This window comes from Arvicanthis niloticus, chromosome 5, assembly GCF_011762505.2.
Source record: "Arvicanthis niloticus isolate mArvNil1 chromosome 5, mArvNil1.pat.X, whole genome shotgun sequence".
Lineage (NCBI taxonomy): Eukaryota > Metazoa > Chordata > Mammalia > Rodentia > Muridae > Arvicanthis > Arvicanthis niloticus.
The window spans coordinates 79,636,567-79,661,996 of NC_047662.1; the positions used below are offsets into that span (position 1 = coordinate 79,636,567).

The 25,430-nt window shown below is 36.2% G+C and overlaps 1 pseudogene; it reads right to left on the reverse strand.

Moving 5' to 3' along the window:
* Window positions 1-3,770: 3,770 nt before the first annotated feature.
* On the reverse strand, window positions 3,771-3,924 carry LOC117709693 (U1 spliceosomal RNA; annotated as a pseudogene).
* Window positions 3,925-25,430: the final 21,506 nt, after the last annotated feature.

Below are 25,430 nucleotides of genomic sequence, written 5' to 3' on the forward strand. Positions count from 1 at the left end.
CTGAAGTTGGGTTAATAAGTCATGAGTGTAGGTCTTGTATATACTTCAGAGACATAATTTTTCCCTTGTCTGAGTGAACTGTAGAAAACTATCCCTTCCATCAAGGTGATATGAGAAACAGCTTTATAATTTAACTTGAGGATGAAGGTGAAACTGGCATCCAAGATGGCGGAGCAGAGAGATGGAAAAAGGCTACCTGCTTATGCACATACCTGAGCCTCTGAATCAAATGAACCTGAGGATGCTCTCCTTCTAGATTTCCACTTTGTGGTGTCATAAATACCCTTTGTCACCTGAGTCAGTTTAGGAGGACTGTTACTAAAACTACATTCAGCAGCACATGTAGTTATAGAATTGGGTAATTTATGTTCCACTGACTTTCTAGCTCTTAGATCACACCAGGCCCCTATTCCTTCTTCACTGTTCTCACGCTAATGTCCACTTCCTCAGATCCCAAAATTCGACTCACCTCCCTGGGAAGCACTTTTCATTTGTCTTGTTTCTCTGCATCAACCACAGCTTATTACTCCTTTGCATAGTCTAACACTCAGTAGGGATAGCCTTAGGACAAAGATGGTAGTAGTTTCACAGAGCCTCTGATTTGAGTTTCAGAGTGGCAACTGTCCACCTTGGGGTCAAACTGTCTGAAATACCTATTCATTATTTTGCTTTCTTCTTTTATGTGTTGTTTAAATGAGTTTCAGAGAATTTAGTACCCGAATTGGACCCTTGACATATCTATGAGCTAACCTCTTCAATTTATAATTATGGAAAACAGAGATCTGAACATGTTAAGTGGCATCCCCCAGGTAACACAGCTGGTCATCTTTAGGAAATACTGTGGATCAGATATACTGACCCTAGGCCAGTGGCCTCTGCCTGACCTCATGCCCATTTTACTTGGTGATACATACATTTTAATGGGGAATATTTGCAGATATCCTATGCAAACTCTGTGAAGTGGCTACTGCCACTCCCAAAGAGAACATCAGATGGACATAGAAAGGAATATACAGTCATTCACATTCTGGCTAAGTGCCTCCTGTGAGTTCTAGATTCTCCCATAATTCCATAGATCAAAAAACTAATGATAGTGTCAGGTTGCACTTGAACACTGTGGATGTCAGCATGATCTAGAATTTCAATCCAGTTAGAATTATTTTCAGGAAAATAATATAAAGTAAATTTTGTAGAATTCTTTTTAAAAAAAGAGCCAATAAAAATTCAAAACGCATTAGACCATGATTACTTCTAAATCCCAAGGCCCTTAAAAAGATTCTTATGTGCTGAAATGATTAACAATTTTTATCCTACAGCCAGACTTCTTGATTTTTAGTCAAATCTAACTATTACTTTATCCATAACTTTTAAGATAATTTGTTTTTGAAAATGTGGTATTATGGTAGAGATCACTTTATAGGATTCAAGACTGTTAAGTAAGCAATTTAGATCAAATGTTCAAAGCAACATCTGGTAGACCACATAAGCAAGTAGTTTGCTATCAGTAATTTCATCATTTTTACTAACTATATGAATTATTTTTAATAAACATGGGGGAAAGAAATATAAATGTATTCTCATTATATTATGTATCTTTATATAAAAATAATGAGAGAGGGGAAATATCAGATAAATATATGGTTGGGGGTTTAAAACGAGAAGATTTTCAATAAGAAATATAATGATGAAGTGGACAGAAGGGAATTAGAGGGCACAGAGAGGCTGTGCTTTTATTTGACATATATTTTAATGACCAGCAATGGGCACAAAAATATGCTTATACCAGAAGGTAGCCGTTCTCAACATACAACAGCAAAGAACCTGAGCGATCATCTTATGCAGATTACAAGAGAGAAATTAATAAATATGTGACTAAACATGAACTCATGCTGTTTTAAGCAATGAGTGGGAACAGTGGCCATTTTAAGAAAGGGTTATTTTTGAGTAAGAAAACCAAGAGCTTTCTGAAACCTAAGTTTTAGGAATGTGTCCCATACCTAATATTCTAATATTCTCCCCAATATTTCTAATTCTTACTTTTTATTAGTTATGTCCTGATATTCCCCTCCTAAGTTGATTTGGCACATAAATATCTGTGGTCCCTTTACACTTTCCTGATTTCTGTGCTTACTCCAAATTTTATGTTCACTTCTGAAGTTTCGGATCTAAGAAACAGAGATGAGAAAGGACACACACTTTTTTTAAACTTTTGGGCTGGGTTATTACAGTAAATATAATTTTCTCCCCCAGGTCCACCCATTTACTGGTAAGTAAAGTTCATTGGTTTTATGTAAATTCTATTACTTTTTATGTATGTATATATTTTCACTATTTGTTTGTTGAAGGATGTTTAGAAGAAGGTTGTTTTCTTTTCTTGGCTATTATGAATATGGTGACTTATGAATATGTTATAATATACTAATGAATAGTTATAAACATTAACTGAGAAAGTATCTGTGCAAGTTTAGAAAAAAAATGATCAACATTAATCTTCTGCCACATGCTTTGAGCTAAGTAAACAGAAAGTTTTCAAATGCCATACAACTTATGAAAGCTTTGTGTCTAGAACTTGAAAGATCCTGAAATTCAAAAGACATAAAGGGTTTGAGTTTAGCTTCTTCCTTTCACAAGTGGCCATAGCAAAGGCGGTGAAGGGGATATAAGTAGCACAGGGTTTATTAAAATTTTGGATAAGATAGAAATATCTCATTTCATTTTTCAAGGAAAACTAACTGGACACTTGTGACTGGTCACTTGACACTATGTCATCAACAGGAGTTGGACCTGGAGATTTCTATGTTGTTACCAGTTATCATCCCTACACCACCAAGCTCTACTCTGTTCTCACCTTTTTCTTCTGTGATTTTCTCAATGAATCAAACACATACTCTCAAAGATTCAAAAAGTACCAGCTCCTTATAAAGCTGAGACTCAAGCACAGTTCAATTGTCCTAGAACACCTGACATGCATATTACAGATGTCTGTACTATAGATGTGGATAGAGCTACATCATACAGACACACACATACACACACACACACACATATGTGTGTGTGTGTGTAAGATATATATATATATATATCTTCTACACTACTAGGCTATAGTGGTTCATATTCCCACCGAAAAACATACTTGATTGTGTTAGCATCTACTTATGTGCATTTTCTTAATACTAAGGGTGGGTGAACTACATCTCTTGTCAATTTATTTATAAATCAATGATGATTTCATACATAATAATAAAATTCTGATCAAAAAATACTTAAAGGTTATAAGCAAACATCAAATTTTAGTAATTAAATTTGCTGTTAATCAAAAAGGATTAATACATGAGAAAGTCACTAAATATCAATGCATGTACTAATGCTATGAAAATTGCTATATACTATATATGTTTTATCATAATTAGTTAGAAAATATATACAGAAGCCCATTCACAAAGTTTTGAAATCTCGAAAAGAATGCTTGCACACTGTAAACGTGATAATAAGTTTAAGGTCAGCATACACTGAGAAAGCATATCTGTAGCTTTTTAGAAGTATACTATTTAACTATTTTACATTCTGTCAATCCTCATAGAAATGGATTTTTAAAAAGCATTTTTATATAAAGACTATACAAACAGTAGAAACTACAATATATTGATACTATAAAAGAAATTCTTCTTTTCTGTGGTCAAATACATTTTATTCTTACAGCGTGTAATTATTAAAAATAAATGCACTCTAAAGCCAGCTAAATGCCGGCAACATAGACTCAGACTATTCCAAGCAAGAACAGTCTTCCATTACCAAAAATTATGCATTTGAGTTTCCTGCATTTGGAGAAATTTCAGGGGTTATCACATCAGGAGTGCACAGGATAAGCCTCGCCCTGGGAAAACTGCTTTCGTGATCATGGTATCTCCCCTGCCAGGTAAGAATCAGAATTTCCCCCTAATTAACTCATTGGATAGTAAAGACAACAAGAAGCTAATAGCTGGGAAAGAAGGAGGAGACAGGTCCAAGAGAGGAATAGAGAGATGTAGAAGGAAGGAACAGTCCTTTGGATTTCGAGGCAGGATCAAAAGAAAGCAAGATGTAGTACACGAACTTTTATCTGGTAGTTTATTCTGCCACCACCATGGGAAGATTTCTACCATAAAATAGCTGATGAGTTTAGGATGATAGATTCCACATTCAGTGGTTATGTTATCTGTTGGTTCTAAACTAAGATTGTATGGTGTTTCACATTTACAGTGACTCAAGTGGGTCTGACGGAAAGAATTTAGCCCATGAGGAATTTGGCCAGGCTTTGGACTGATAAGACTGGGCAAAGACCGAACTCCAGGGTCTAGGTAATCACAGGGGAAAACCGAGAGAGCAATCTCAGAGCTCTGAAGAGGCAGAGCCATTGTTTGTGGGAGAGACTTTGCCTAGGAGAAACATGTGGTCTCAGTCTCTTGGTCTTTGTGCCGGGCTGGGAACAGACCAAGACTGCATTGCCAGCGCGTAGCTGGCTTTAGTGTTGATTGCTTTTTTGTTTTTTTAAAATAACTACATGCTACCTATTCTTCCTTAAAGGATTATATTTTGTGTTGATGAACAGTTAACTTTATTATAATTCTACTGTGACTACAATAATGACCTTAAGCACAGAACAAGAGTACCATTGGGTGACGCAGAAGGATGATGTATGGTTCAATTTGAAGGTTCTGAAATGTAAGTTTAATATTAGGGTAGATCAGGATTTGTCTATTTCCAAATTAAAGTTTTAATGCTGAAACAGTGTATTTAATGTTTTCTTCATGACCCTTTCTATGGGGCAGTTGACTGTGAGAGGAATCCTGGCCCTCAGTCTAACTAAAAGTTTGAAGCCCTGTAGACTCTGAAGGGAAGGTAGAAGCAATGCCTGCTCCCAGTACCAGCTCACTGTCATGTAGTTGTAGATGCCCCACATAGATTTGTGACCATCAGTCATGTAAGGTCGATGCCCCTAGCCCTTCCACCTGTAGATGAGGCATCCTTAACATATCAGACCAAGACAATAGGAAAAGAGATGTGACCTGTGGTCACATGGAATCAAGAAAGAGATCTCCATGCTAATTAAATACCTAGAGGCCAGATGGTATTGCCAAATAGCTTTTCTTCCAAGACATTCCTCCCTGCAAAAGGTATTTAATCTCAGGCCACCTTGAAAAGTGGGGTATGGTTTTACTTTCCACCATGAAAATAAAAGGTTTGGAACCACAGGCTGTCTCTTTTCATTGGTATCTGACGGTGAGAGACAGGGAGAAGTCCTTCACCTACAGAGCTGCAGCCTAGTCTCCTGTAGGTCTTTCTGCACTCTCAGCCACAACCAGCACCAAGCATGCTGTCCTTCCAGCCAAGGACCTTCCTTGCTAGGATAAGCTGTAGTTCCCCTCCCTACTCCCTATTCCCAGGCTAGATGCTGTCTTCAGCCCCCAACTCCATTCTGAGCTCTATTGTGACTCCCAGCAGTGCCTGGATGTCCAAAAACCTGAAAACCACACAGGCCCAAACTCCTCATTGGTCTGTGGACCCCCAAACCAGCTGTGGCTTTGCCACATCTCAGACTGCACTTTTCCACTTCTAGAGCAGTACCTCAGCACCGTGTCCCTACAACACAACACTGGTCCCTGCAACATTCAGCCTCCCCAATGAGCCAGGCCCTATGGCAGAGTGGAGGTGGCACCCACAACCCAACACCTTTCCTCTTTAAATTTCTTATGTATTTACCTCATCAAACTTCTTTATGTCTAGTCTATCTGTATGAATTCAAGGATCACATGGTTAAAGTAGTGAACTTTAGAATAGGGAATGACTATAATAAGATCATGTTTCAAAAAAGAAGAAAGGGGAGGGAAAGACTTCGCTGTTGTGTCAGAAAAGAAGCTTACATTTGAATGTGGAATCCATTAAATAATTGCAGAACTAACAAGACTATAAGAATGTTTATTTTGGGGCTGGAGAGATGACTCAGTGGTTAAGAGCACTGACTGCTCTGCCAGAGGTTCTGAGTTCAATAACCAGCAACCAATGGTGGCTCACAACCATCTGTAGTGTGATTTGATGCACTCCTCTAGTGTGTGTCTGAAGACAGCTGCAGTGTACTCATATAAACAAAATAAATAAATCTTAAAGAAAAAGAATGTTTATTTTGTAGACAGCAGTGATGTTTTGCCTGGAATTTGATTGAATGTTCATGGTCAATTTAAAATATAAGTCTACTAGGTCATCAAAGTTGATATAATTATAGTTTTGAGCATGAAAATATTAGTATTGAAATATTGTCAGACATTTACATGTATACATATACACAAACACACACACATACACACATAAACACACACACATTATCTTGAAGGTCACATGTCATACAACAAGTTTGTGGTGAATGTCTAGATTCAGTTCAATTCTTCCATAATTATAAACCTAGGATTTAAGATATAATACTACATAATAGTTATCAATTTTCACTATCTCATTGAGCCATTCACTTTCCTTCTTTAAATGTCAGTTGTTTTATTTTAAAATAATGCATAAAATGAACAACCACAGTTACCTGCTATCCTTTCTCTGAAAACTAAATATATGCAAAAATCCAGCTTCTTCCAACTGATGTACAAAACAAAGATGAGTACCTTCCTGTGTTTAAATCATCTGCTTTTCATTCTCCTTGAATTCTCCTCCACTGTCTGTGTATCTCTGTTCTTGTTCATTCTGCCCTGTTGCCTGGGCACAGATGGCAGAGAGACCCAATGACACGGACCGTGGTTACCACTAGCTACATGTCTAGGGTCAAGTAATTTCTTCATTATCTTCTTTTATTGCAAAGAGCTTCCATAAGAAAAAGGGTCCATTAGTAAATATTGATGCAGACAGGCAGGGCGTGCAAGCTGTCAAACAGATGAAATGAGGGATTGTCAGCTCAGCAGAGAGAACATTGGGAGTCACTTTAGAGCAAAAATGAATAAGATAGTTTAATGTGACTAGATGAGCAAGTGGCCACTCATCAGCGATGGACAATCAAAGCGTAGAAAGTTGCAGGCAGTGCTGTGAGAACTAATGGGCAGCCTCGTGACAGCTCACATTGTGACAAAGAACTGGATAAGGATCATTTTGTAAATATATCTGAAAAAAGAAATACACACATACAATTACCATTTTCAAAGTGTAAGTGAATGAGATACCTGACAATGCTAATAGGGACAAGAATCTAAGACTACATACATCATGGTCCTAACAGAAATCAACTATTACTCTGCTATAGGAACATAGCAATAAAATCATTACTATATACCATTTTTCTCTACTCACAGAGCTATCTTTTAGCTCTCCTCAGAAAAGGGTCTCTTTTTGCAGTAGATAGCAATTAACAGACACACAAACTGGACGATGTCCAGGCAAAGAATGAGAAACATTTTTAACTCAGTCCTAAGAGCTGTGTCTTCTTCAAACCTTTCTTCTCAAACCTTAAGAATCTATGAAAAAGCAGAAGTGGGAAAACTGCAATAGCCTGAAGTAATGGTAGACTCCAAAAAAAAAAACACTGTCTTCTAGAAAGCTGTAGTGATATACTCATAGACAAGACTGCACAGTTTCAAACCTGACAAAATATCAAAAAGGAAGAAGGAAAGTTGACACAAAGCTCCAGCCCTATCACCATACAGTCAGTTTTGTCCAATGAATGTGGCATTGGTTATGTCAAACACATTCCACAGCAGGCCCCATGTTCAGAATGTTCTGGTAACACAAAATGGGCTCCATGGTTTTAATGTGTTTGTGTGGTGGAAGATAGTGCTTCTTTTTTGTTTTTGTTTGTGTTTGGTTAGTGGTTAGCTGGTTGTCTTAAGAGAGAAAGAAAAAGAATGAATTTAATGGTCAAGGAGAGGAAGATCTGTAAGTAGTTGAGAAAATGAAAAGAATATTATCAAAATATAGTATATGAAAATTTAAAAAATTAAAAATTAGACTTTATTTAGTCATATCAAATGTTTGTTCTGTCAACAATAAAAATATGAACTCATGACTATTATTATTTTCCTACCTAAAATAATGGAGATTACAGTGAAAAAAATATAAGCAAGATTTTGCCATAGTTTCTAAGATGTTTACAGATAGTAGAAGTGTGGTATATTGTGATGATTCCCAATACTGTATTCATGGGGGGACATGGAGGCAGATGTCCATGTGTCTCCACCAGTCAAAGACATTTTATATATCTAGGTTGGATATTGTGTTACACTTCTGATTGAGCATTACCAAACATATAAAGCCTTTGACTAACACTTTAAAAAAATTGTATAAAAGCAAAAAGGAAAGGGAGGCATGGGATAGGGGTTTTCTAGGGAGGGGAAATGGGGAAAGGGGGGGAAGGGGATGGCATCTGAAATGTAAATAAAATATAAAAGAAAAAATGCAAGTTATAGTGAACTACAAAAAAAGAGAAATATCTAGATTTAAGCTCAAGTTTCCTCTAAATCTAACATTCTCAACCTGCTTAAAACTGTGGTTCTTTCATAGAGTTACTTTTATTGTAGTGATCCCCAACAGTAAAATAATTTTCATTGCTGCTTCATAACTATAATTTTTGTAATATTATGAAACATAAATATCTGATATGTAGAATATATGACATGTGGGCCATGTGAAAGGGTTAATTACCTAAAAGGAGATCATGACTCACAGGTTGAGAAACACTCACAAAATATCACTGGTAATTCCTATACCTATAAGGATGATGTGAGACTTATAAAAAAAAAAACATATGGCTTTAAGCACATGGTACATGTCCCCCCAAACTATTGTACTTATGACTGCCAAGAACTTATTACATATTATAAGTCCCAAAGTTCAAAAACTAAAGAAAAAAAATAAAGAGGAGAGTTGAAAGGTAACATTTGATAGTGTATGTCAGTGATACCATCATCATTTATATGAGAAGAGTATTTGACCATACTGTAACACATCATTAGCAGGTAGAGTAGGAAGTTCAAATAAAGCTAGAGGTGAGGAAGCCTTAGTCCTTCTTAGAAGAGAAAACAAAATACTCATGGGAAGAAATATGGAGACAAAGTGTGGATCAGAGACTAAAGAAAAGGCCATCCAGAGACTGCCCAAGCTGGGGATGCATCCCATATACAGACATCAAACCCAGACACTATTACAGATGTGAAGAAGTGCTTGGTGACAGGAACTTGATATAGCTGTCTCCTGAGAGGCTCTGCCAGAGCCTGACAATTGGACTATTGGACTGAGCATGGGATCCCCAAAGGAGGAGTTAGAGAAAGGACTGAAGGAGCTGAAGGGGTTTGCAACCCCATATGAGGAACATCAATATCAACCAAGCAGACCCCCCCCCCCAGAGCTCCCAGGGACTAAACCACCAACCAAAGAGTGACCCATGGCTCCAGCCACATATGTAGCACGGGATGACCTTGTTAGCATCACTGGGAGAAGAGGCCTTTGGTCCTGGGAAGGCTCAGTGCCCCAGTGTAGGGGATTGATAGGGTGAGGAGGTGGGAGTGAGTGAGTGGGAGAGCATCCTCATAGAAGCAGGGGGAAAAAAGAGGATAGTGGGATGGGGGTTTCTGAAGGGGAAACTGGGAAAATGCATACTATTTGAAATATAAATAAATTATATATATATATTAAATACGTATACACAAATATATATATATTCAGAAAAGGGAAGACAATTTGTTTTTTGAGTGTGTGAAAAGTATAATATAAGTAGCCAGGAGATAAGACTGTGAAAAGTTTGGGAATCTAAAGGTTGGATGATTTTAAATCGGGATTACATAAGACTTCAATGACTAGTAATTATGTCATAACAAAGGTTTCTTTGAACAAGATGGGGGCACTAGCATTGCTTTTTCCATCAAGCCTCAGTTCTGCGTGGTTTTATACCCAACCTTGAGTTTGCATTGTGAGTGTAGGATGAGCTGTAATCCACTGTTAGGATATAAAGGGATGAGGACAATCTGCAACCTAGAAGAGAAGGCTCACCGAATTACCACCATCAAAGAACTGTGATCTCCATATCAGTAATTCAAAATTGAACTAAATAAACTTGTGTTGTTTATGAGTCAATGCTAGTCTAACATAGACTAACAGCTTGCTAGACAATAATAATGATGATCTATTATATTAATTTACATATACATAATTTATTTCTTGAGGGCCAGATACATATAGAATCTCATATAGATTATTTTCCTTCTTTTATAACACCTTATTAATAGCATGGTCACATTACTGTTGTTGAAAATACTTAAGCCCAATCTGAGTTTTCTCTTCCACCTTTAACCATTTCATTACCAGATAAAAGACATATACAACCCTTATATTTATAATAAGCCTCCATTAACACAGAAGATGGACAGATATCTATCCTCTATGATATTATGCCACATTACATAATTTGTTACGTTTTGCCTCGGCTGCTCTTCACTCCAATTAGTCAACCCACATGGCCATTATTTTATGACTTACCTCACTCACGGTGTGGCAGCTTTCTGCTCTCTCCATCTCCCTGTTCCCCTTGTGGATCTCCTCCAACCTGAAGCCGAGTAACCTGTAAACTCCACTTGTGTCTCTTCAGCTCTTGGCTGTTGACTTTTTAATTCACAAATCAGAAATAACATGGGGAGGGTGCAAGGCACATAGCATCATTTGTCTCTACATGTGAACTCTTTCGTCTCTGGGTTAGCCCATGTTTTGGGGACCAACACTTAGCATTATAATATATATAATATATTTGGAATAGAGAGTGGCATCCCAATTCTCTAATTTCATCAGTTACTCAATAATGGTCATTAAAGACCGGTTATCATGCAAAGACTACTTTAGATGGTACCCTATATCTGATTTATTCATTGAGAATGGTTATTGCTTTGCTATGACTCCATGGTGTGGTCTTTCTACTATTGTCCATGTCCTTTGGCTGGACAATAGTAGAAACATCACATCAGTATAAGTATAAACACCTGGTACATGATGAGAAAGACCATGCTGAGAAATTATACATTGAATGGGCAGTAACAGAAATATAGATACATCAGCCTTCCAAGAAAATTATGAGTTTGCTTACTTGAGAAAAAAACACATTCATTTGAAGTTTGGAGTAACTTGCCATGCCTTTTCAAGCTAGTTTTCCCTTATTGTGTCATAAGACACTGGAAATGTTAGGTCATCTTACAACGTTTATCACTGAGCTGCTGCTCTCTGCCCACTTCGTAGCCTGTTCACTTGAGTTTTACTTTCTTAATTAAATTTTTTTTATCAAGAATTTAGGCAGGAAACATTTCACTTTTTTGATATAATTAACAGCAGATAAAACAGTTTGCTCCAACTTGCATAATGTATTAGCAGGAATAATGGTATAGAACATTGGTACTCCATTAATTCTATCATGTCTGTTTCACCCCCTTTGTATAAAAATTATAAATCCTACGAAGCACTGTGTGGCAAAGGAAAATACTCTAAAGTGTTCCCTCAAATCCAAAGTCCAATAGTTATATCATCTGTCATAAAGTTTTCAATGGATAATACATTGGTCCACATAACATGACACAACAGTAAACCATTACTCTTACTTCAAATATGAGACAATTGCAAGAAAGAGGGTTTGTAAAGTAGGACATATAGTTTGTCTTAGGAAACAAAATGGAACTATTTAGCTGGGAGAAAGGAAGGTAGATGAGTAACTCAATAAAAATCTTCAAGGGTTATTAAGGAACCAGTTGTTACCCATTTCCACCTTGAGTAAAAGGAAAAAATTGCAGTCATGAGAATTTAGTCGCAGCTTTGTGAAGAAAGCATCTTCTGTTCTAACTACAACGTCCATTAGACACCAGGCATGTTACTAAGCAAAACTGAGTATCTTTCCCCTGGAAATATTACAAATTATGTTATATAGCCTCAGCCTCAATTCCCAAGCATTACTTCTTAGAACATTAAGATACATTCACTTGGGCATCTCTTACAAATACAGATTCCTGGGACATATCCAGAGTGGAAAAGCCAAAATCACTGGGGAAAAAGATAAGCTCGTGGGCATTCAAACAAGGCTTGTGGAAATCGTACACAAAGGCACATCTTGGAAACCCACATGAACATAAAAGAAATCACATTTAATTCCTCCTGAGTGGATAGAGAAGCCCTTGTTGATGGTATCACTGATGTTTGCTTCAGGGAATAAAGAGACAGAAAGAACATAGTATAATTTGATTCCTCTTGGAGTTTTCAAAAAAGTAATTAGAGACATAAGACAAGAGAAGACAACAGGTTTACTCTTATATTCCATTAATTTGAGAAGATATTTTTGAGTTGGATATTGTTGTTGTTTATGCTAATTACAAATAAAAAAGAAGTTTGACTGTAACATTTTCAAGAAACATGTAGGTCCAAGATAAGACATGGGTTTGATGGTCATTCTTGTAATGATTATTCTTTGTTCATGCCAAGTATTTACTCTACCGAGGTTCTTTGTTAAGGTTCTAAGCCCTTCAGGTTTGAGTGTCTGTGTCATAAAGTTTTCAGGATGCATTTTTTTTCTAGATCACCTCTTCATTCTCATTCTGTGCTGTTTATTAGTTTTGTGGCCACCATACCCCTCCATTATGTCACTACCTGCTGAAGCCACAAGAAGTTGTCTCACCCCTTAGAGCTAAAGTAATAGGCACTTAGAAATGTTTATCTTGATATGTGGCATCAGGATTTCAACTCCAGACCTCTTGATTATGTGACGAGTGTACTTACTGAGTCATCTCTGCATAGGGCTTTGGATTATGAATGAAAGTTAATGATTGAGGAATTACCCCATAGGTTCTCACATAGTGTTCTAATGCATCTGTTTCTTGCTCTCGAGCCATAGTTTGGAATATATCTCTGTCAACATTTACATTTAAACATTATGTAATATAGACAAAAGTGACATCAAAATTTCTGGCCATGTAGTAAGAAAGAGAATAACTCACAGTAGTTGTTGAAATTATAAAATGACCTTAGCTCAAAACAGACACATATGTACAGTTTTTGTTGACTATTTCAGAAGTAGTATAAATAATATGAAGTGTCATTGTAAGTATTTTTCTACCTTTTAGTTTTGTGCATATGGCATGGGAGGGTACTTACACATGTGCTTCCTGTGGAGTCTAGAATATGGTATTAGATTCCATGGAGTTATAAACAATTGTGATTCGCCAAACCTGGGCCATTAGTATGTACTAGTAAACATCAAACTCTCTTTCCAGTGAGAATATGAGCTTTTCTACAAGAAATATCAAGAATAAAAGAGATCATATAGATATTTAACTTACTCAACTGTCTTTAGGCCACAAGGTAAGAAACCAATATAAACTCCGCTGAGAGACTGATCTAGCTGGAATGGCAGTTATTTAAATTCTCATATTCTGAGTGAAGTAACACAAGCAGGTAATTCTAAAAACTGGGAACTACATGTATGAGGATCTTGCATATGATGTCATCAGAAACTGCAGGAAAAAAAACATTGTATCAAATAAAATATTGACATAAAAGGAAACAAGAAAACCAACAAAACATATTGTTGTTATGTATATATTGAGGAATTTAATATAAATTTAATTTTATTTGAAGTACTTCTTTTTATTTTTTACTTTCACAAAAAAATTAGATAAAATATATTTGAACAGAGGCTTCCCCTTCCTTCCTATTCCTTCCTTGCTTTCGTTCTTCCTTCCTCCTTTCCTCTTTCCATCCTTCCTTTTTTTATTTTTTGTTTATTTAAACATTAAGTTTTTCTTTCTCCTCTTTTATCTCTTTTTATATCACTGATTTTTCTTCAAAAACTAGTTCATGAATGTATCAAAGTTTTCATTCATCTGGAAAGAGGTCAATGCGGGAGAGCTGTGTTTGAACTGGAAGGGTTGAGGATTAAAATTGCAAATACCATCTGCTTTCAGTTTTATGTGTCGGTATGTATTTTATATATGCATATTCAATACTCATTTATGGGGAAGATCTGAGAACACAGTTACTCACAAATTCCCTTGTAAAGAATACACATCATGTATATCTGTCTTCAGTGACATTTTTTATTGAAGATGAAGAAGAAATCTTTAAAGAGTGATCTGATTTCAATAATCTGGGAAACAAATATGCAAAATCTTTCTAACATATTTCACTATGCCAGAAAATATGTAGTTTAATATAGTGTTTAATATAATGAAGTTTAATATAGTTTAATATACAGAAGTATAGAACTCTTCACCAAGGACTTCCCACTGAAATAATTCTACCATTAAATTCAGTAATGATAGTGATGGATCATAACACAATTAGTAAAATAGGCACTCATGAGTTCATGAGTTCGTTTTGGTATAATAGATTGGGAGAAGTTAGCATGAATTCATAAAAAACAATGTTTTCATCAAGTCAAGATTTGGTAGCAATAATAATAATAAATAATAATGGTGATGATTCATATGTGCATTTAGTATCAGTGGTATTAAGATTGCTCAGTAAGAACTTGGTAAAGAAGAAAACATTCTACTTAATTTAATATTCTAGTCACTTAGTGGACTTGAGAACCAAACCTACTCAGTCAAACTTGTCCTCACTACTAATGATACAAGTTGAGACTATATATCACTTGAAAGCAAACACTTGGGACACAGACTCATTAAATGTATATATCACCTCTATGTATAATATAACTGATATGTTAAATATTTTTTATAAAATAAATTTTTGATTTGTTATAATGAATGTACATTATACATACATACATACATAAGCAAGAATCCATAATGTTAATGGGATAACTGTAACTATTTATTTTAATTTATATAATTCCATTGTCAAACTGTGAGTTATTAAGACAAATAAAATTCAAGACAGTATTTCTCATTGAAGGATACTACAAAGACATGATGAATGTAACACATGTAACACATAAGCTTTGACTGGAGTGTATGTTGAATGCTAAGCAATAAGTTATTTCAAAGGAGGAACAGAAATGTGTATTACATTTTCCTTGTGTTAGTTTACTAATTTAGGGGTGGTTTATGATTATGTTGAAAAATGCTTCTGATTTTTGGACTGCTGTATAGCAATTTCTTCTTTAAAACTCAGAAAATAACATAGAAGTCTCAGGAAGTTCCTGAAACTTTCTAGATGTACATAGATACTCTCTTCTTAAAACAATACGGACTGCAGGGGAGATTGAGGCCAGCCAGGCAGCCTGCAAGAGATACTATGGTATGTCAAGCTCCCTACAGATCATAAAGACAATGCTCAGAAGCCTTCACCCATGCTGAATGGGTTTATTGGCCCAGCTGCCTTTCAGCCATTCCTTCTATAAACAATCACACGTTACTAAAATATTGTTGAATTTCTCTGTAAGATAAAAATTATTTTAAAGATAAAGCATAAGGCAAACTTTATCTAACTTCTTTATGTTGTGATATATCATACATCACTCTAAATCAGATGGTCAAATTTCATTGGCTTCTGCATATAGATAGGGTGTAGTAAGCCAGTGGTTTGCTACTCTTCTATGTTATCTATATGAAATTAATTAATTCCCAACATAATGATGGCAAATCTTTGTGATTCATACCTTGTAGTAACAAACTGCCTATTGTAATTGAATGTAAGTCTTTACTAATACATAGAAAAATAAAAACAAAGATTGCATTAAAGTTGTTTAATGTGAGTTAAAGTATAATATTAGTTATATCTCTAAAAATGTTATCTTTTAATAGAAAATTGGCTATGTTTATTTATTTAGATGCAAAAGATAAATCTACTTCTCAAGATCAAGGATGCCAGGTTTAACTGAAAAATATGTAGCGTATTAAATGCCCTGAAAGGAGATACTGCATTGTTGGAGTGAGTTACCCACTGTCAAGTATGCACTGGCTAGGTCAATGTGATAACTTGCTAAGGATATATGTGAGCAAACAGATAATAGATAACAAAGTGTAATCTAACTTCTAAGTCCTCAGACTAAGATAGAGAGTCAATCTCATCAATCACTAACCAGAGAATAAGAATGTAGAATTGAAACACTCAGATATGGTAGTGACATAGAATCTGAGTTTATTTCTCTGTGTTCATATACACATGCTTACACATGCTTGAGTGATTGTGCATGCATGCAAGGGGTTGTATATGTATAATTAGATGTCAGAATGACAGAAGACATATAGCGTGTCATCCTTCAGTTGCTATCATACTTTTGGGAGACAGGCTTGGAATTGTCTCACTAGCTTGGGACTCATGAAATAATCTAGGCAGAATGAGCAGTGAACCTAAAAGGTCCACCCATCTCTCTACATTCACAGTATTAGGATTACAGCATGTACCACCAGCTTGAAATATTTGAGGAATTAACTCAAGTCCCACTGCACATTTCAAAGTCTTTCCTAGAGAGTTTTCTGCCCAGACTTAGGACATGGTCTTGAATTTTAGTACATTTGGGAAGCATGGGGGATTGCTCAGTATTTCTGTTCTTACTCAGGATCCTTTCCGATATGTCCCACAAATAAGATGTAATAAAATATTCACAACATATATCTCCCCTGTAGCAGACTCAAGAACTACCTCATATAATGAGCGTCCTTGAGATGGAAGAAAAACACATCCTTTAGAACAGTCACTATGAGGAGAAGAATAAGAATTTGGAAAAACACTGACTGATATGCACTTCATAATTGAGGGATGGCCTTATTAAAAGGACACAGCAGGCCTGAAGGAATTATGTGATCATTTACACAAATGCTAATTTTGATATGTGGTGTTCCTTAGCTGTAAATACAATATGGCTGAAACATCATGATGAACAGTGTGCAATTCTCCAGGAGGCCTGTGCCTCAATGAATCATTTTCAGGAGGGTCATTAGCAAGGAAGTTAGTGATTGAGCATTCACTCTCCCTTCTTGCTGTGTTCATGACAGAGCCAGTCTGAAAGGTTAGGGTGATCTGTTTACAAGGACAACCATCTTCTTTCTGAGCTCCATTTATGTAAACTAATTACAGATGTTTATATAAAGACTGCGCCAAATCATTTCCCTTCTTTAGCCCTAATTTTCTCATGTAAGTGTTGGAATTTGGAAGAGATAGGCCTATGCCTCCAGAAGGAGTCAGTTTCACTGCCATGTTGTAAGGAGCCGAAATATAATCTGCCACCCCAAGTTGGCGCTAGCCTCGTGTCTTCTCCAGATGTAAACAATTATCTGCGCAGCTGCTAGGCAGAAAGGCGTGCCAAAGTCACTGAATGTTGGGTGGTGAGCGAACAGCCAATCAGAAGTGAATACGTCACTCTAGACTGTACTTAAGCCAGGCCCCTTCCACAGCTCGTCCCTTCCGCGCCCTTCCGCCTTTTTCCGTGTGTGATACAGATTAAAAAGCCTCGTTTTGCAGTAACTACCCGATCTCTACGTCTCGTGCTTTCTCTCCCACGGATGCTAGGCTCGGGGTGTGCGTTAGACCATGTGATCTGAGATAATGAACATAGATTTTGTGCTAAGGAGATTGGTATTTCAATCTTGCCTTAGGTACTTATCACATTCTGAAAAAGATTCAGAAGTCCTCAGAGTATTAGATCTCTCAGCTACAAACAATATGCTCACCATGCTATGTGGAAGAAAGACACTCAAGCATCCCCTATGGCCATGAGGGCCCAGGGTAGATAGAAGAAGGATATCAAAGTGCTTGCCCCAGCCACACTAATCCAGTGAGGTTGGAAGAAAAACACCCAAGTATCTGTCTTGGTACAAATACGATGGATGAATATGTGACGGAGAACTAGAACAGATAGAGTATGTGATGGAGAGATGGAAGAGAAAGTGAATCCAAAGGAGAAAGGTAGAACTGGAGATTAAATGGCACTGAGAGACAATCAGATATGAGGAGGCCATGGTGTGGTCCAGGTCTAGGCTGCCACCAAGGACCATATCTGGGTCTATGCTTCTGCTGTAGCTGAGGTTTGTGTTGATGTCTGTAGATCATGTTATTACTAAAAACCAAGCATATGTCTGTGATCTGGGCTGCCACTGGAGACCATTAAATATCAAAGGAAGAGGAAGCATGCTGATCTGAGTATCCTGTGCTGCCACCCAAGGCCACAGGGATAACCATGCCTAGGCTGCTACTAGGGGGTATGTCTACACCTGTGGTTCTATAGCAGCTGAGGTCTGTGTTGCAGTCTGAGACTAGTGCTACCACTAAACTCATGCAAATGTTCCTGGTATGGACTTCAGCCTGAGGCACTGTGCTGATCTGGACCCACCTACATAGTGACAGTATTGCTTTCGGTTAACTAGGCCCTCCTACATCAATTATATATACAAAACTACCCCCACAAACAGGCCCATAGGCTGTAAGTAAAAACTGAATTTACAATCCTTCTTCCAAGATTTGTTAAATTGACAACCAAGATCCACCATCACGCAAGATAAGAATTAAAATGTCTTTTTGATATGGTGTTGGGTATGCTAGTTGATACACAGCCCCCTAGTTAATAGTTGCTGCCTGGCTGAACTTTATATAAGCAGTTTTATATAAGCCAGTATGTATGTAATCAGGCAATCAAATATTTACATTTATTCCTTACTCCTCTTCCTGCAAAAATAAATCCTAAGGTAATGTAAAAAAATATGTTAGAAAATTAAAGATGTGACCTGGAATTTAAAAAGTACAAACTATATGTTTCAGGTACAAAGATCCACGTCAACATGAGCTTTCCTTAGGGAACTAAATGCTACTCTCTACCTCATATTCTTATATTGGAGCCTGAACACCCAATGTCAATAATTTTAAAGTGAGGGCTCTGAGACATTGCTAGGCTTATCTAAGGTCTAGAACATAAGGGGGACAGGATGAAATTGGTGTTTATTAGAGACCAGAACATCTGTATTCTGCCAGGTAGCAACAAAGCAAGTTGGCAGCTGTTTACAAGCCATAACAAAACGTGCATCTAGAGAAGTTGCAGACACTTTGAACTTGGACTTCTAGCCCATATAATAATAGTAAACACAAGGCTACTAGGAAAGGAACTCATGCTATAGTATTTTTATGGCAGTTACAGCTGACCAGGAGAGCAAACACTAGGTACAAGCTCTCCTAATGAATGCAGGGACCAAGGGAGCACATGATCACCTTCCATTGCCATAGCTTCAGATACAGCGGTTTACTGAAAATTGTAGAAAATACAATTTGGATACAAATTCAAAACTGGCTTCTTCCTTTTGCTTAATCACGCTGGCTCCTCTCTTCCTCTGCCATGTCTAACTCCTGGTGTTTCATCTTCCTCCCTCTTCCCTTCTACTCCCCTTTTCTTCTCTCTTCCAGCCATTTCATTTGTTATTGTGACTGAGTGGAAGGAACATTTCACATGGAATAAGCTAAACTCATTTCCACCTCCCAGGTATCTTTATTGAAATAAATTAATCAGGCCTGTCCTTGGTCACACACTAGAAATCCTCCAATAAATTCAATGGAAAAATGGAAATGTGGTGGTGAAACTGAACCATATGCATATGCATTTATACACCTTTCATTTTCCTTTGGAAAGATAATGAAGTAAAAATGTTGGAAGGTATTTCAATTTTTTCAAGCAAGGAAAAAAGAGACAGAATTGGAGAAGTTGCAAAGAAGTGACATTTAAAATGGTACAGTACTTGATGCTTTAAAAAAATCAAATAAAGGGCCATAAATTGAATGGAATAGCTTTTGTTAATGCTGAAACTTGCAGAGCCAGTTAGAGCTCATTAAAAGGTGATGGAAAATATGCAGATGAGATCAAGTTTAGTAATTGGCTGGTTCTGAATCCATTAGAAAGGTTATAGGGTTGTTTGGGTGGGTTATGTTTTATAAAGAAATGATTAGAAGTGTATTAATGGGCCAATGGGTTATAAGGCTCAGATTGGTCGGAAATACAGTATCTAGGGTGCCATTAAGCTGTTGATAAGGTTGTGTGGGTAGTATTAGGTTTGGGAAATAGGTCAGCTGGAATCATAACAGATAGGTTATGGGGTTACTAAAAAACAGTGTCTTGTGTTTAGTGGCAATGAGAAAATGAGAATTTAATTAGACTTCTTTTGCAAGCTTTGGACTTCTAGTTCTCTGATGCCTTCATGTGTGGAAATTGCATCTGAGAACTTATATATGATCTAGACCACAATGTCTCTCTCAAAGCATTCATGTGTCAGTGAAATACAATGATTCCTAGCAGAGTTAGGATTTTAATATTGGTTTTATGAAGATTAAAACATGGGGTAAGGGATGTTGTTCAATTGGTAAAGTACTTACCAAAATGCATGAAATTCTGGGTGAGATCCCCAGCACTGCAGAAACCGAGTTCATGGTACATGCCTGTAATCTCAGCACACAAGAGAATTAGAAATTTTAGGTAATCTTAGGCTGCATACCAAACTCATGGCCATCCTGGGCTAGGTGAGGACATATAAAAAAACAAATATGTATACTGAGGTAATGGAAAACATAAGATATTGTTCACAAAATTTCATAGTAGTGAGTTAATAAAGAAATGGCATTTATTCAGGATCAAAGAAGATTCACAATGATGTAGGAACAGGTGGGAATGAGCACACTGGTGCCTCCATGAGACTTATAAAGTTTATGTGTGCCTATTGGGAGAGGGATGTTTGGGAATCAAATAAAATGCTTGTGCTGTAAATGACTCAGCAAGAGAGAACAGAGTGATCTCTCATTCTGATTTGAGAATCATATCATATGTGTAGACTAATTAAAGAAACTTGAGCTTTTCATTTGGATACACTGTAATAGGAATTACATTGTACCTAAAGTAAGCAAATATCTTAAATTTCGAATAAATCTTAGCCACAAATATCCTTGTCACTGTTGCATTTTCAATGATCTGCTTTTGTTTGTTCTTACAGATAATTTACATTAGGCATTTTACATATTTGAAGAAATTCTGTGTTTATAAAAACATGATTCTATGTCCTATGACATCAAGCTGTCTTTGATCACAGATAACTCTTTGCCTCCCACAATCTCAAATAGAATGGATATTAATATATATCATTTTCAGTATGTATTCTAAGGAGAACATATATAGGAAACATTGTTTGAGAGCAGTGGTTTCCAACCTTCCTGAAGCTTTGGTGTTTCATGTTGTGGTGATCCCAACCATAAAATTATTTTTATTTCTAATTCATAATTGTCATTTTGCTACTGTTATAACGCATAATGTAAATATCTGTCTTTTCTAATAAATCTTAGGCAACCTCTGTAAAAGTGTCATTTGATCACCAAAGGGGATGTGGCCACAGGTTAAAAACTGTTCCTCTATAAAGACAAAAAAAAAAAAAAAAAAGACACAGAAATGTTTAACCCTCCCAATTTTGTTTTTTTGTCATTAATCTTGATGACTCCAATTCCCACCCTAACCCCTGTGTCAGGAGTTTTATCAAATTCATTTCAGAATGCACTCTACTTTTAGATATCAGAGATCTTTTCTACACTGTGTCCAGTGTTTTCCTCTCATGTTTCCACTTCTAGGAAGATTCCAAGAAACATTTTCATATGGTAAGCTAAAGGTGGTGCAGTCTAATTCATGTGCTGCTCATCAAATTTCAGCAGTGTTGATTAGTAAGGATGCTTGATGTAAATTATCTAAAGTGATTATAAGACATGTAAGCATCTCAGTGGTTCAGGAAATCAGTTGTTCCTAGTCCATATATTCAGAGCCCATGAAAGGAGCCATCAGGGGCAATGAGAAAAGAGCTATACTCAGTCTGTGAGGTTGCAGGGGAAACTTGCTTAGCCAACATGGACAATGAGTCTACTTGAAATCAACTTTCTCAGCAGGGACCACTGGTCTGATATTCAGGCTTTAAAATTATCTCTTCCATATTTCCTAGCCAAGTCACTTTTAAAAATTGAACAAGAAGTACATACTTTTCTTTTTCTCAGAATTTATCCTTGATAGTATATCATTAATTGCATCAGCCTCTTTTTTCTCTGATGCTGATCATGCTACATGTATTAGGAGACAAAGTAAAAGGCAAAAAAAAAAAAAAAAAAAAAAACACCAACAGTACACTCCAGCTATAAATAAATGGTACAGTACTCAAGTACAATACTTAGGATACTATTTTTAATCTTCTCCTCTTCTGTAGTTTCTTCTCTGTGGCTGTAGAGAGTTAATTTTCTATATAAAATTAGTCTGAAATTTTCAAGGATTCTTTTCCTACTACTACACATAGCTTATTCTTTCTTCATTTTTCTATTTCTGCTTTCCTTATAACTTTCCTAAAACAACAGCAATAAAAACAACAACAACAACAACAACAAATACTGTTTGTTTTTTTGTTGTTGTTTTTTGGTTTTGGGGTTTTTTTTTTTTTTTTTTTTTTTTGCTTTTGTGGAAACCTGACCATTGTCTATCATGATTTTTCTCTTACACTCACATTGATTATATGGTTTCTTTGATTTTAAACATATATGCACTATATTTGTGTTCCTCAAAATTTTAAGCTATGACAAAAGTGACATCTTCACTTTATTTTTCTTTCTATCTGCCCTTTTTTGGCCCAGTGCCCAGTGCTAAATATCTTTTTAAATAAGTGTCTGTGGGACAAATGTAAAAATAAATGTGTTTCCTAAATTAACAGCTGTGATTCTCATTTTTAGGATCTTTTAAAATAGTACAAAAACAAAGGGTCTTAACTGTCCATTCCTATTAAGTCACCATGTGGTCCATGGTTAAAAGCAAGCAAATAGGTAAAAACATGATAAGTAATCATCAGTGGAATTCATTCAGTTAAATGTGCTTGTGAGGCTAAGTAACAAATTCATTTTAAATGTCCTTGTTAATCTGGCAGATTTATTTTAATGTTTAAAAACAAAACAAGACCTGTATGCCAAGTTTGATTATATGTTTGAAACCTGTACAAACAATGGGAGAAGATGAGAGCTGTCAGACCCATATGTAGGAGACAACAAAGGGGCACCTCTATAATAAACAGGTATTTATAAAATGGGAATAACTTTAACAGCCAGACTACTTTCTCTACCTCCCACAACATTACTGCTCTTTGCCAACACTGTCAGCTTAGGTTCATATTGCTAACTAACTAAACTCAAAGAAGGAAAAGTCTAATGGAAGCGACCAAAAATTTTCATGCCTACTTCAGGTCTCAGACTCTAACTCAAATATCTTCTCTTTGACATTTTTTTTTTTTTTTTTTTTTTTTTTTTTTTTTGCTCTTAACTTGAGAGTAATCACACAACCCCAAATCACATTTAGGAGACAGGGGAATGGCTTCTTAGATAGTAGAACTTAGGAGTAGTCAGTGATGTTTACAAATATAAATAAATAAATAAATCCTTTCAACAGACCCAGGAGGTAGGCTACAGATAACGTAGGAAGCAGTAATGCTAACAAATTGTCTACAAAGCTTAATTATGGACAACTCCTTACAGAGAATACTGTCCCACTAGATGATATCGTGGGAAATTATGAATGAATTCAGTCAGCTATCTATCCCTACATGTGATGGCTAATCTTGGTTGTCAACTTGGCTATATCTGAAATTCATTCAAACCAAAGAGGCTGGATTTACCTGTGATAAATTTTATTTTTTTAATTAAATCATTGAATGTAGGAAGACCCACCATAAATATAGATGTTTTATGTGGAAACATACAATTTTAACCTAGATCTTTTAAAGTAGGAAGATCAACCTTTAAACTGGGACCTTCTGTTAGAACCCTTTATAAAGTACATACAATGAGGAAGCTTTTATTCTTTGCCTGCTAGTTCTTGCTTTCCCTGTTATACCCATTACTTCACTGATAATGGAGCCTACTTCTGTGGGATCTGGTAAATACTGAACATTACCAGAATCCATGAGATTCCCTCATGGACTGAATAAAGTTCAGATTGTTTGACCTTCTTTTGGTGGAAAAATTTTTCTGGACTAGCTGAACCACAGCCTGTTAGCCATCCTAATAAATCCCCTTTCTACATATAAATTCATTCTATAAGTTATGTTCTTCTAGAGCAGTGGTTCTCAACCTTTGGTTTGCTACTTCTTCCAAAGTCTCATGCCAGATATACTGTATATTAGACATTTACATTACAATTAACAGTAGCAAAATTACAGTTATGAAATAGCAATGAAATGATTTTGTGGATGGGCGTCACCACAACATGAGAAAATGTATTAAAAGACTGCAGCATTAGGAAGGTTGAAAACCATTACTCCAGAGAATCCTGACTGGTAAATACACTATAGTAATGTAGCTTCATCAGTGATCTACCTTATTCCATATTCAAGGTTACATTTCTAGGTCAAATCACCATTATCTTTCACATTAAATATTGAAACAGTCTTGTTCCATAAAATAAAAGAGTTTAACCAAAATAGTCACTTTGAAAAAGTTTAATTCTGTTTTGTATTCCCTGTTCCCTTACTTGTTGCTTAAACTTTGACTTCCTCCCACTGATTTCAGGATAACCTATAGTCCTGGGTGACATGTCTGATCTTGTTCTCACTAACTCTCTTGTATCTTTTGTGTTTCTTTGTACCAGCTCTCAGTACAAACTGAATTTGGCCACTCTTGAAGCTCTCTATTTATGCTACTCTCTCTGCCTGACATATTCTGCTACACTTTTTATAGTACAGCTCAAAATTTAGCTTACAGGTCAAAGACAAATTTGCTCCATCACTGGTCATGCCAAATTCAATGCAGCTCATTCCCAGCATTATGAGTCAATTCTGACATTTCATCTAGTGTCCTTTTCCCATGACATTGATCAGAAAGTGTAGTTTCTAGCAATACTTCCCTTTCACAAAACGTAATCATCAACTAGAGGTGAGTTTCCACTTGTCCAGACCTGACAATGACAAAAGATATGTCTTGCTTTAAAAACTGTGAGTGGGATGGGAAGTACAAGAATTCAGAATCTAGTGGTTCGAGTCCAGAATGCTGTCAAACATCTTGTAATATACATGAGTTTCTCACTACAGGGCACTATCAGCCCCTGTGTCAACAGTACCAGTTTGTTCAACTTCTGAGCCTAGTTCTAATTTCTTGATATAGTCAGCTACCAAACCTCTCTTCAAAATTGCTATTTCCTTATGGCCTCTAACTTGATTAATGTACATGATGTTTAAAATTTTTTGAGTGGCTGAGTACATGTGAGCACTTAAAAAATCTCGCCATTAACTAAGAAACAATAATCTATCAGTCTGTGAGTTTAGCATTGATGATATCATGGGAACAGAAAAAAACCTATGACATCAGGAAACTTAAGAAGGAGATGAGAAATTAATTGAAAACTTCAAAACATATTTACTATGTATTATAAATAATACTTTACCCGCTCAGTGAAACAACAAATACTCAAAAGAAAAGAGATAAGTGGTCCATTTGTTCAACAAATA